Consider the following 11771-nt stretch of genomic DNA (forward strand, 5'->3'; position numbering starts at 1 on the left):
CCTTCTCAATGTCCTGAGACTCTGCCAACCAGGAAGGCACAAGCCAGGTTCTCCTGCCAACACACGAGTGTCATTTACCCGTGGTTGCACTGGGCCACTGAATACCATTCTCTGCTACTGACAGCCAAGGCCAGACTTAGGAGTAGGGATGGCTAGATGAACGAGGGCGTGGCTGAGTGGGTTCTGCAGAGAGCGGAGCTCCCCTTGTAGAGAGCTATGACTTGAGCACAGTCAGGAAGAACTCCATCAACTGAAGTGGCCCCCAAGTACCCAGGCTAGGAGCTCCAGATGGACAGCAGCACACAGCCCCTTCTGTTCTCTCGGGCGGCGCCAAGCGCTCTTTGTGCCTCTGAATTGACAACTAGACCGAGAACCATGCCAAGAAACAGTGGCGGGGCTGGAGCTGTCCCACCAGCTCTGTGGAGTCCTTACCTCATTCAGCACACTGCTGCTGGATTGCCTCATGTACTGAGAGGTCCCTGCACCCCTGAGTGCGGTGTCCACTGTGGAGGCAGGAGACAGCAGCTCGGGACAACATGAGACAATGCTCAGGGTCGGTTGTGTGAATGAATTGAGCAGAGTTACGGTAGAGAGGATGGAGCTCCTGTAGGTGTGCTGATGATGGAGCTCCTGTAGGTGTCTGGATGATGGAGCTCCTGCAGGTGTGCAGATGATGGAGCTCCTGCAGGTGTGCAGATGATGGAGCTCCTGCAGGTGTGCGGATGATGGAGCTCCTGTAGGTGTGCAGGGGACGGAGCTCCTGCAGGTGTGCGGATGACGGAGGGTGCCCTCCAGTGTTTAGTGCTGCTGTGCTATTGCACGGGGTGCAGATCAGAAAGGGTTCCACATTAGGACCAGGGTCTTTTTCCCCCCTCCAACACAGGGTTTCTCTACGTAACAATCTATCCTAGGCCATTTGTCACTAGGGCTGCTGCAGATCACAAGCGGTGACTTGAAAGCGCTGTTGAAAAGAGCTGCAGCACCCAACTGTAGCATCATGAGGGGCATGATGACACTCCCAAGCTCCTACCTCCCGGATCCCAGAAGAGGCCTGTGATCACAGCCTTCTAGGCCCAAAGGGCTTAACAGATATGGCATAGTTCAAGGTCTTGAAAGGGACAATTATCTTAGCTTATCAGAAGAGACAGGTAGGCAGGCAGGCAGAGAGAAAACATAACCTATATTTTTTTTGTTTTGGTTTTGGTTTTTTGGTTTTTCGAGACGGTTTCTCTGTAGCTTTGGAGCCTGTCCTGGAACTAACATGGCCTGTTTTATTTGAAGATGGAAGAAAGGGCTACAAAGCCCAAGTACTGAAGGTGCGCTCTTCCCAGAGCCCAAGAACTAAAGGTGCGCTCTTCCCAGAGCCCAAGTACTGAAGGTACGCTCTTCCCGAGCCTCTGGTAGGATCCAACCCTGCAGGTGTGGAAGTCTGGCTTTCAGGGCTGTAACAGAATCACTCCTGTGTGTGTGTGTTTGTGTGTGGTTTTTTGGTGGTGGTGGTGGTGTTTTTTTGTTTGTTTGCTCGTTTTGTTTTTTGTTTTCTTGCGACGGAGTTTCTCTGTGTAGTTTTGGAGTCTGTGGGTCCTGGAACTTGCTCTGTAGCCAGGCTCATAAAGATCTGCCTGCCTTTGCTTCCCAAGTGCTGGGATTAAAGGCGTGTGCCACCACCGCCCCGCCTGGCAAGAACAAGTCCCTCCTCCTCCTCCTCCTCCTCCTCCTCCTCCTCCTCCTCCTCCTTCTTCTCATTGAAGATTTCAGATCCCAGGGAATTGAAGTTACAGACAGCTGTGAGGTGCCATGTGGATGCTGGGAATTGAACCTGGAGCCTCTGGAAGAACAGCCAGTGCTTTTAAGCACTGAGCCATCTCTCCAGTCCCACTCCTTGTGTGCCTTAAGACACTGTAGCAAAGGGAATGAACACAGGCCGTGAAAAGCCATTGCTGGGGTCCAGATGAGCCAGCAGGGGTGCACATGACAAAGTCCTGACTCCATCGTGAGAGGGCACAGGGAAAGGGATGGGGGTGACGTCTCCCCTGCCTGTGGTTCCAGCCCTCCCTCCTAAGCTTGTGAGTGAAAAAGCTTTGAGGTGGCAGGAACCGGAACCCAGGTTGCTCCAGGGCACAGCTGCCCTTAGAGTGATCTAAGCTGTTAAGTTTAAGACTGATCCATTCCAGCAGGCTTCCCCTGGGGCACACATCATTAAAGGTTGCTGCCCACAGGAGGCCTGGCTACTGGGCACCTTCTCTGTGTAAAGACACAGATGCCCCATCCTTGGGCTAAATGGGGCTCAGGCCTGGGTGTATAGGAGCAGAAGCTGGTGCTAGGTGTACAAACTGCGCAGCCAGATGGGTCAGACCTGCCCAGAAGCGTCACTGCTGGAGGAGGGAGGGGCTTTTCAGGAGTATGCTTCCCCTGCTTCTCCTCCTTGCCCCTCCTTCCATCAGCTCACTGGACTATGGAAGGGCCCTCTCTGGAGAAAGGGAGATGCTCTGGCAGAGGCAGGCCCATACCAGAAGAGCAGGGGGGAGGGGAGCAGAGGGTGTCTTGGCAGCTCCGAGAGCTGAGCTTCTCAACCCCGGGCACAGGCTGTACTCATGGCTTATCTGAGCCTTGGCCTCAGCCAGCTCTTGATGGTCAAAGCCAGGCATCAGCACATGCTGACCTGAACAGAGTACCAGCGCTAGCCTTTCCGGTTTGTGCCCGCTCCTACTGGAGGTCACTCGTTATCCAGCCCTGCCTTACCCCTACCCAAAGAGATATTCTCCTTCTGCCCTGTGCATCCTATGATTTCTCTGCCTGGGTTTTCCTGAGGACTCTTGGGTAGGACAGACTCCTCTGTGGTCCCCTGCAGAAGACGGCCCTGTGTGGGGTGTCCCTGGCTCCTGTTCTTTCAAGGTCTGTCTCATGCTGGTTTCCCAAGATGTCTCACGTCATGGATGCTCCTTGAACCCAGTGCTAGTGGGAGGAGAGGGTGGGGTTTGGACACAGTGCAAGGACACAGACCATCAGTCACGTGTCCTACTTAGCTCTCAGGCTCGTGAACGGGGTGGGAGTGAGCATGCCTTTCCCTGTGGGCCCCATGCTGTGTCCTCCCTCTGCCGTGCCTGAGGGGCACCTGTGGGGCTGGAAATGGCAGGTGTGAGGTGCTGGTTGCTCATCGGAGCTGCCCTGGCATGAATGCCCTCATCTGGTGCCAGACAGCAGCTCTCTGTGGCTGTGTGGGATGAGAGGCCCTGCTCCTAGGGAGGGCAGAGAAGGGAGAGGTCAGTGAGACTCCTGTTAGGTATCAGCCTCATCAAAACCCTCCCAGAACAGTGGCTACTCGCATTTGCTAGAGGTCATGAAGCTGCCCAAGGCTGGTCACCTACAGCAATCAGATGCCCGTCAGTGCCCTGGACCCCAGCAGGCACTGCAAAGGTTCGACCTGTGCCAGCCATGAAGCACTGACGTGGGCTGAGCAGACCCCCTGGGTGACACCTGACAAATGGGAAGACATGTCTCAGTTTTTCTCAATTAACTACAAAGGAGAAAGTGCTGGCATCTATCAGCGGAGGTCGTGACTTCTCAATATCCCAGAGCACAGGACACAATGAAGGGCCCCCTAAGAGAGAATTGTGGGGCCTCGAGAGATGGCTCTGTGACTAAGAGTACTGCGTGCTCTTTCAGAAGACCTAGGTTCAACTCCCAGCACCCACGTGGAGGTTCCCAAACACCTGTAACTAATTCTAGGGGATTTGACTCCCTCTTCTGGCCTCTTCAGGCATACAGGCGATGCAGAGACATGGATGCAAGCAACACCCATACACGTAAAATAATTTTAAATTTATTTATTTATTTATTTACTTATTTATTTATAGTTTTTTCAAGACAGGGATTCTCTGTGTAGCCCTGGCTGTTCTGGAACTTGCTCTATAGACCAAGCTGGCCTCGAACTCAGATTATCTGCCTGCCTTTGCCTCTCAAGTGCTGGGATTAATAATACACGCTACCACCACCTGGCAAATATAAATATTTTATTTATTTATTGTTTTTCGAGACAGGGTTTTTCTGTAGCTTTGGAGCCTGTTCTGGAACTAGCTCTTGTAGACCAGGCTGGTCTTGAACTCACAGAGAGCCATCTGCCTCTGCCTCCCGAGTGCTGGGATTAAAGGCATGTGCCACCACCACCCAGCCAAATATTTTATTTCTTAAAAAGAGAAAATTATGGGGCTGGAGAGGTGGCTCAGCGGTTAAGAGCACTGGCTGCTCTTCCAGCAGTCCTCAGTTCAATTCCCAGCAACCACATGGTGGCTCACCACCATCTGTACTGAGATCTGGCACCCTCCTCTGGCATGTGGGCATACATGGAGGCAGAATGTTGTATATATAATAAATAAATAAATAAATCTTTAAAAAAAAAAGAGAAAATTATGTAGCCCAGAGCTCAACTACTAAGCTCAAGAAACGGGATTAGGAGTGCTGTGATCCATTGGTTATGCCTGCCACTCTCACAGCACAGAGCTGTGTTCAATCTCAACAGGCCGTCTGCCTTCCACCTCCCTCTCCTGTACTTTCCTGGCACTGCCGGCTCTGGGACCCTGGATGTGTGTTGGGGTGGGAGTGGGACCGCACCTTGTCTGTCTCATCATACAGCCCCAAGAGTTCTCCATATGTGGCCTTATTTAGGTCTGTTTTCTTGGGGGAGGAAATCTTAAGGACTCCTGAAGAGAGAAACCTGAAGTGGAGCTGGTGAGGCAGCTCCTCGGGTAGAGGCTCCACTGCCAAGCCTGGCAGCCTGAGATTAATTCCAGAGACCCAAATGGTGGAGGAGAGAACTGATTCCGCTAAGAGTTGTCCTTTGACCTCTACACCTGAGCCTGCCTGTACTCACACATGAATATACAAAGTAAACTAAGACAGTTAATTATGATCTGTGAATTAGAGCTCAGCTTTTAAAACTCTTTTTTAAAAGATTTTTATTTTTCAAGACAGGATCTCACTGTGTGTACGCTGTGGTTGGCCTTGAACCCACAGAGGTCTTCCTGCCTCTGCCTCTAGAGCGCTGCGATTAAAGGTGTGTGCCACCACGTTCAGCTAATTTGTTTGTTTGTTTGTTTTGTTTTTTCTGAGAGTTGGGGGTTGGAGAGATGGCTCGGCAGTTAAAAGCACTAACTGCTCTTACAGCCACCTCTGGTTTGATTCCCAGCACCTACACAGCGGTGGCTCGCAACCGTCTCTAACTCCAGTTCCAGGGGCTCTGACTTCCTCTTCTGGCCTCCACAGGTGCTGCATACAGGTGGCGCACAGACAAGCATCAGGCAAAACACCCATACATATAAAATTTTTTAAAAAGGCAAAAAAAAAAAATGTTGTCAGAGGACTAAAGTTGTCAGTCATTAGAAGACAAGAGAAAGAGAAAGATGGGGCGTCGATCAGAAAACACGCCCAGCGGAACGCCGAGGACCTGTTGCCCCAGAGTGCTGTCTGTGACCTGGGCGTGGTACTGGGTGCAGCATGCTGGCCCGGGGTGAATAGAAAAGGTGCTAGATATTGACGCGCTGCCCCGGCACCTAGCCAAGAAACATTTGCAACCTTTTGCCTGTTCTCAGAAGTAGAGTTCATTAGACGAGCACTGTGGCCACGGGGGAGAAGCAGACTCCAAGGCCCTCAAGGCTTCAATCCTAGCGCAGATGCACGTCTTTGACACCTGGCTCCCTGGCCACAGTGACACTAAGCAGAACTTCCTGCTCTTGGGAGATATTTGCTAAGCTCATCTTCACTGGCCTGGTTCCTGTGCCCTGACTGGAGCCGAGGTCTGGCTGTGCTGGTGAGTCACCAGCCAGGAGGGAGGGAGGGAGAGTCGAGACTGGGCCAAGACAAAAGCTCATCCCATACAGGACTCCAATGTTGTAATATGAGCGGCGGGGCTGCGTCCCCAGCACCCTCCAACACAACTTGACAGAATTCTAGGCGCCTTCAGAGCTACCCAGAGTGCTTGGAACACCTGCTCAGGCCACAGGCTGACTACAAATGCCACATGGTTGCCTGAATCAGAGTAAGATGGTATCTTCCCCATTTTACTAGAACCTCATAATTCACATTATTTAGAAAGAAGATCATTGGCCAGGTCATGGTGGCTCTAGCCTTTAGTCCCAGCATTGGAAAGGCAGAGGCAGGTGGAGTTCTGTGAATTCGAGGCCAGCCTGGTCTACAAGAGCTAGTTCCAGGACAGGCTCCAAAACTACAGAGAAACCCTGTTTTGAAAAACCAAAAGAAAAAAAAAAGAATAAGAAGAAGGAGATAGATATATAGACAGAGATTACATATGAAATACAGGCATATGATGACAGAGACAGAGATTAAGAGATTACAGTGATGTAACCAGGAGCCAGGGACCCCAGAGACTGTTCCCACTACCAAGAGCTGGAAAGTAGGAGTTAGTCAGAGGGAGGGTGGCCATACCAACACCTTGACTTTGGCCTTCCAGCCTCCAGGCTGTGGGAGAACTCAGGTCTGCGGCTGAGGTCTGAGTGATCTTTTGCCACAGGCTCTACCTGGAAGTCCTGTGCTGGTGGTGCACGCCTTTAAGCCTTTAAGCCCAGCACTAGGGAGGCAGAGGCAGGCAGACCTCTATGAGTTCCAGGGCAGCCTGGTCTACATAATGAGTTCCAGGACAGCAAGGGCTACATAGAGAGATTCTGTCTTAAAAAAAAAAAAAAAAAAAAAAAAAAAAAAAAAAAACAGGTTCCACCTGGAAGTTCAGGCTGCACAGCCTTGGGGCACAGGCACTTCGCATGGAGTTGGCTGGCTCTTAGGTGCCCTTTAGCCTGTCACCTTTGCATGGCCCACAGCTCCCTCTAGTCTCTCTCACATTCCCAAGGGAGTTGTGGGTGACCTCCTATCCCACTGCTACTTGGGAACCAGAATTCAGAACATGCAATGGCTCTCAGAGCCTGGGACCACTAAGAAGCCTGCCCTCCATCCTTCTATGCTGTGTGTGTGTCTGGGGAGTGGGGGTGTAAATCAGAACTTTCTCAAGACCGCACGGCAGTGACACCATGACTCAAAGCCTGCACATTTCACACAGCCCCTCCACATGACACCCCGCCCTCCGCACCAGCAGCCTCTCTGCTCTGTCTCAGTCCACGCAGGAGCTTTAGTCATTGGGTCCTTGGGCTTCTGACCTGCTCCGTGAACAACTAAGGGTGGATGTATATCTCTTAGACAGCATCTAATCTACAGGTACCTTGTGTCAGGGTACCCCAGGGGATCTAGGAATGCTGTCACGCATGGAGCAGTCATAGTTCAGACAGGTCTCAGGACTCTGCAGACAGCAAACACCAAGGCAGTGGGTATTGGTTCCAAGACTAGGGCTGCTGCAGCAAAGGCAATGATGTCCCCGGGCCCAGCCACAGCTGCTGGAATGAGCATCCCTGTGGCCGCAGTGATTAAGCATCAATGGGTGTTGTCCTTTTAAAGCCCTGGGAGCAGAAGGCTGGCATCCAGATATGGCTAGGACCTGTAGGCTCCAGGCATTCCACGGTTGGTGGCTACATCAATTTAGTCTCTGCCTCCCTCTCTACATAATCCGTACATGTGTCAAAACTTACTTTCTCGAGCACTTCCGGGTCACCGGTCCAGCGCTGTGGTTTCCGTGGCCGAGGAGGTGGTCGCAGCGGGCGCCCTGCCCGGCTCTGCTGGCGCCGCGGCAAAAGCGCCTTCCCTCAGGACATCAATGCAAGCCTGAAGAAAAAGTAATTGCTTCATTTTAAGCCATGGCATATCAGTTATACAGAAATACAACTTTGGGAAACAGTCTTCAAGAGAGCCTTGATGAGCTCATACAGGTGGGGGCCAAATATTAAATATGCTTTATAAGTCTTCAAATTTTTTTGTTAAAAAAATTTTAGTAAATGATTTTCCCCTTATTATTAGTGATGAAGTATAGAAATAATCCTTGGAAGTATAGTCTTCTCATCTCAAAGTTAGAAGAAAGGGATATTCTATCACTTTAAAAGTAGTTCTGGCCAGTATAATGAAGGATTCTTTGAGATTTGAGTTAGAACTTTAAATTTCTGTTTCAGTTTTAGAAGAGTTAATCTTATTCAAATCATACAACTAAGAAAGTATTAAATATTTTTTATTTATGTTCTGTTGTGATCTGGAGGGAGATGTGGGAGCGAGGTGGCTTTTGTTTTTTTTTTGAGATAGTGTCCAGGCTGTCATTGAGTGTGTTCCATAGTTAAGAATGGTCTAGAGCTTCTGGTATTCCTGCCCTTGTTCCCAACCCGCTGGGATTGCAGGTGTGCAGCACCATGCCTGGCTCCGTGTGTCTTGGCATTACTATATAGACTTTGTTAAGATTTGTCTTTGTTTTCTTTATATATAGGGTCTCATGTCTTTTATTAGGAAAAAACTTGGTTTCCCATTTGTTGAATACTTTGTCCACCATTGAAGGAACAGGAAGAGTTTTTCCTGGCTTTACAAACTCACTGCAAATTTCCTTTTTTGTAAAGGTAGTAAAGAAATTTTGTCAGGCTTTGCTTCATCATCACTTAGATAGAGCACAGGGAATAAGGACTTCTGCTTCAGAAGTTTTGGTTAACTTCTGTTAATTATTAGACTTTAATTAATTTATTTATTTTGTCTTTAATGTTCTTTCCTTAGTGAATTTATGATCTTCATTTTTTTTTTCTCAGTCTCAACAGATCACCCCCCAGCTTGCCCTTCAAGTTCTACTTCAGTTTGATAAAGCTATAAATTCAGCATTGGCTCAGAGAGTCAGGAACAGAGTCAATTTCAGGAATTACTGAGATTTCAAAGGCCTGAAAGTATTAGCTGCAAGGTGGAAGGGCTCTCTAAATACATACAGATTCTGTGATAATGTTTGGACTTTTGTATTGAATGATGTTGAATTCAGAGAGGTGACAGAACTTACTAAAGTGGATAAAGTGAAAATTGTAGCCTGTGATGGTAAAAATACTGGCTCCAATACTACGGAATGAGTAAGAAATGCGGCTTTTTTATGCCACCTTCTGTTATTTTCATCGCTTTTTGAAGAGAAACATAGAAGAGACTTTTTTTTTAATTTATTCTCACGGTGCAGAAATGACAACACTGTGCTATACTACCCAAGGGTTCCGCAGAGAGAAGCATGTGGCTCTGTTCTCTTACATGACCTTTAGTACACAGCAGAAATGGAACTTTTTTAAATGACAAATCAAAAGTGGTTGCCTTCACAAGAATATTCTTCAATAAACTTGTTTTAAAACTTACAAAAAAAAAAAAAAACTTACTTTCTCTAGTAAGGACACCAGCCACTGAGTCTGGTGGCTCTGGCCTATCATCCTAGCTTCTCAGGAGGATGAGGTAGAAGGATTGCAAGTTCAAGACCAGCCTGGGCTATAGATCGAGTTCTAGGTCACCCAGGGAAACATAGCGACACCTTGTCTAAAAATAAAAAGTAAAAAAGTGGGCCGGAAGTGCGGTGGTCTATTGTTTGTCCAGCACTCACAAGGCCCAGGGGTCAATCCCTAGCACTGCTGAGTATGTAAGCAAATAGGACACCAGTTGTTGTACTTAGAGCCCCTCCTACATCAGTGTGACTTCATGGTGACTAATCCTGTAGTCACACTGTTCCCAAGCCAGGTCACACTCCCAGGCATCAGGACTGGAGGCACATTCTTTTGAGATAAGGCCTTGCTATGTAGCTCTGGTTGGCCTGTAACACCCTGTGAAGCCTAGGCTGGCTTTTAACACTCTGTGTAGCCAAGGCTGGCTTTTAACACTCTGTGTAGCCAAGGCTGGCCTATACCCACTCTGTGTAGCCAAGGCTGGCTTTTAACACTCTGTGTAGCCAAGGCTGATTTGTAACATTCTGTGTAGCCTAGGCTGGTTTTTAACACTCTGTGTAGCCAAGGCTGGCCTGTAACACTCTGTGTAGTCAAGGCTGGCCTGTAACACTCTGTGTAGCCAAGGCTGGCCTGTAACACTCTGTGTAGCCTAGGCTGGCCAGCAATTCACTGAGCCCCTCCTGCTTTTGCCTATAGATTACTGGGATTAAAATCTCGACCATGATGCCTACCTAGCCTGAGGGCACACTAACCTGAAGCAGCTCTGGGAAAGCTCCCACAGGAAAGCGCAGCCCCACTCCCGATGCTGGGCAGTGCAGTGCAGATAACATCTTGTTTCCTGCTGTTCCTGACCTTACCTAGAGGCCTCAGACAGGGAAGCTGGTGGAGGAGGAATAGAGCGCAGAGCTGAGCACAGAGGGACTTGGATACGCAGCAGAGCCGAGGGCAGGGACCCGAGGCCCAGACGTCCTTTCCCTTGGGAGCCAGCTCTCTTCCCAAGTAGCCAGCAGTCTGGAGAGCACCACTGGGACAGGCTCTCTTTCCAAGGCTCTCACTCCACCAAGGGGCAGCTAAGGGGTAGTTCAGGGAAGGTCCGCCATATCCCAATGGGCACCAGACACTATCAGGACAAGTACCTTTCCCTTCGGGGCTAAACACCATTACCTCCCAAGGTCAAGGTCTGTGCTGACCCAACAGCAGGTGCTGGGAAACACAAGAACTGGCATCAGAATCAGAGGGAGCTGCTGCCCAGGCCCCCAGACTCTGGCTTCCTCCTCGCACCCCTCAGTGAGCCCCATCATGGTACCATGAAAATTGCCAGGTTGTGTTTTCTTCCCCCTGTTCTGGGCATTGAACTCAGGGTCTGGCATACACTAGGAAAGTGCCACCACTGCATCATATGTCTCTCTGGCCTTTCTTTACTTCTGAAACAGGATCTCACTAAGTGGCCCCAGGCTGGCAGCTGCTAACTCAGTAGTTGGGATTGCAGGTGTGAACCACTACTTCCAGCTGAGAGCTACCAGAACTAACAAAGTCTCGCCCATTGCAAACTAGCAGAGCTGAGCGCTGGCACAGTGGCCAGCACTTGCCTAGAGTGTTCGAAGCCTGGGTTTCATCTCCAGCAACACATATGCAGACAACCATGCACACACAAAACCTGGTTTACACACCTACTACCACAAACACACATTCACATGTAACACACACACACACACACACACACACACACACACGGACTCCTAATAAAATGGAGTTGGAGCTAGGAGGGGGCCACCTCCTGGACCCGTTCCCATGGCAGGCCTCATCACAGGATGTGAAGACCACAGCATTTTCATAAGCTGCTTGCACAAGGACAATAGTTCTGCCAAGTCTGTTAATCAACTGTCTCATGCAAGAGTCCCTGGAAGCAAAGTCTTTGTTAGAAACCAGATTGCGTGGGCCTCTTCTCTTTGTCTTTAGGCATCTCCCCCAGCTCAGCCCCTGCAACACACACACACACATCCGGATGCCGATCTCCTGCCTTTCCAGAGTCAGTCCAGCATGTTGGGAGGTGCCCAGGGTTCTGCAGGCAGAACCAAGACCAGAGGCAGTCTGTCCTGCAGGCCTCTCATAGCTGCTGCACATCTCATGAAGTTAAGCCCAGGGGAGACAAGAGGCACCAGGGTGCTAGACAGAAGGAGCTAAGAGCCAGTACTACAGGTACTACGGCGAATCTTCCAGAGGCTCCCAGGCCAGCAGCTACCTTGGAAGAATCTCTGCAGAAGCAGAAACAAGAGCGATCCTGACACAACAGATGGGAGGCAAGGACCAGCTCCCATAGGTCCATCCTCTGACCTCCACATATGCATCAAGGCTTTTGGGCACATGCGCACACATGCGTGTGCACAAATAAAAAATTTTTAGAAGTTAAAAACAAAGGGTAGGGGCTGGAGAGGTGGC

General features: G+C 49.8%; 1 pseudogene; it reads left to right on the top strand.

Annotated features, from left to right (window-relative positions):
- Window positions 1-7609: 7609 nt before the first annotated feature.
- On the top strand, window positions 7610-9257 carry LOC126515543 (transcription initiation factor IIA subunit 2-like; annotated as a pseudogene).
- The last annotated feature ends 2514 nt before the right edge of the window (window positions 9258-11771 follow it).

This window comes from Alexandromys fortis, unplaced genomic scaffold (genome assembly GCF_014885135.2).
Source record: "Alexandromys fortis isolate MF-2015 unplaced genomic scaffold, M_Fortis_MF-2015_v1.1 scaffold_165, whole genome shotgun sequence".
Classification (NCBI taxonomy): Eukaryota; Metazoa; Chordata; class Mammalia; order Rodentia; family Cricetidae; genus Alexandromys; species Alexandromys fortis.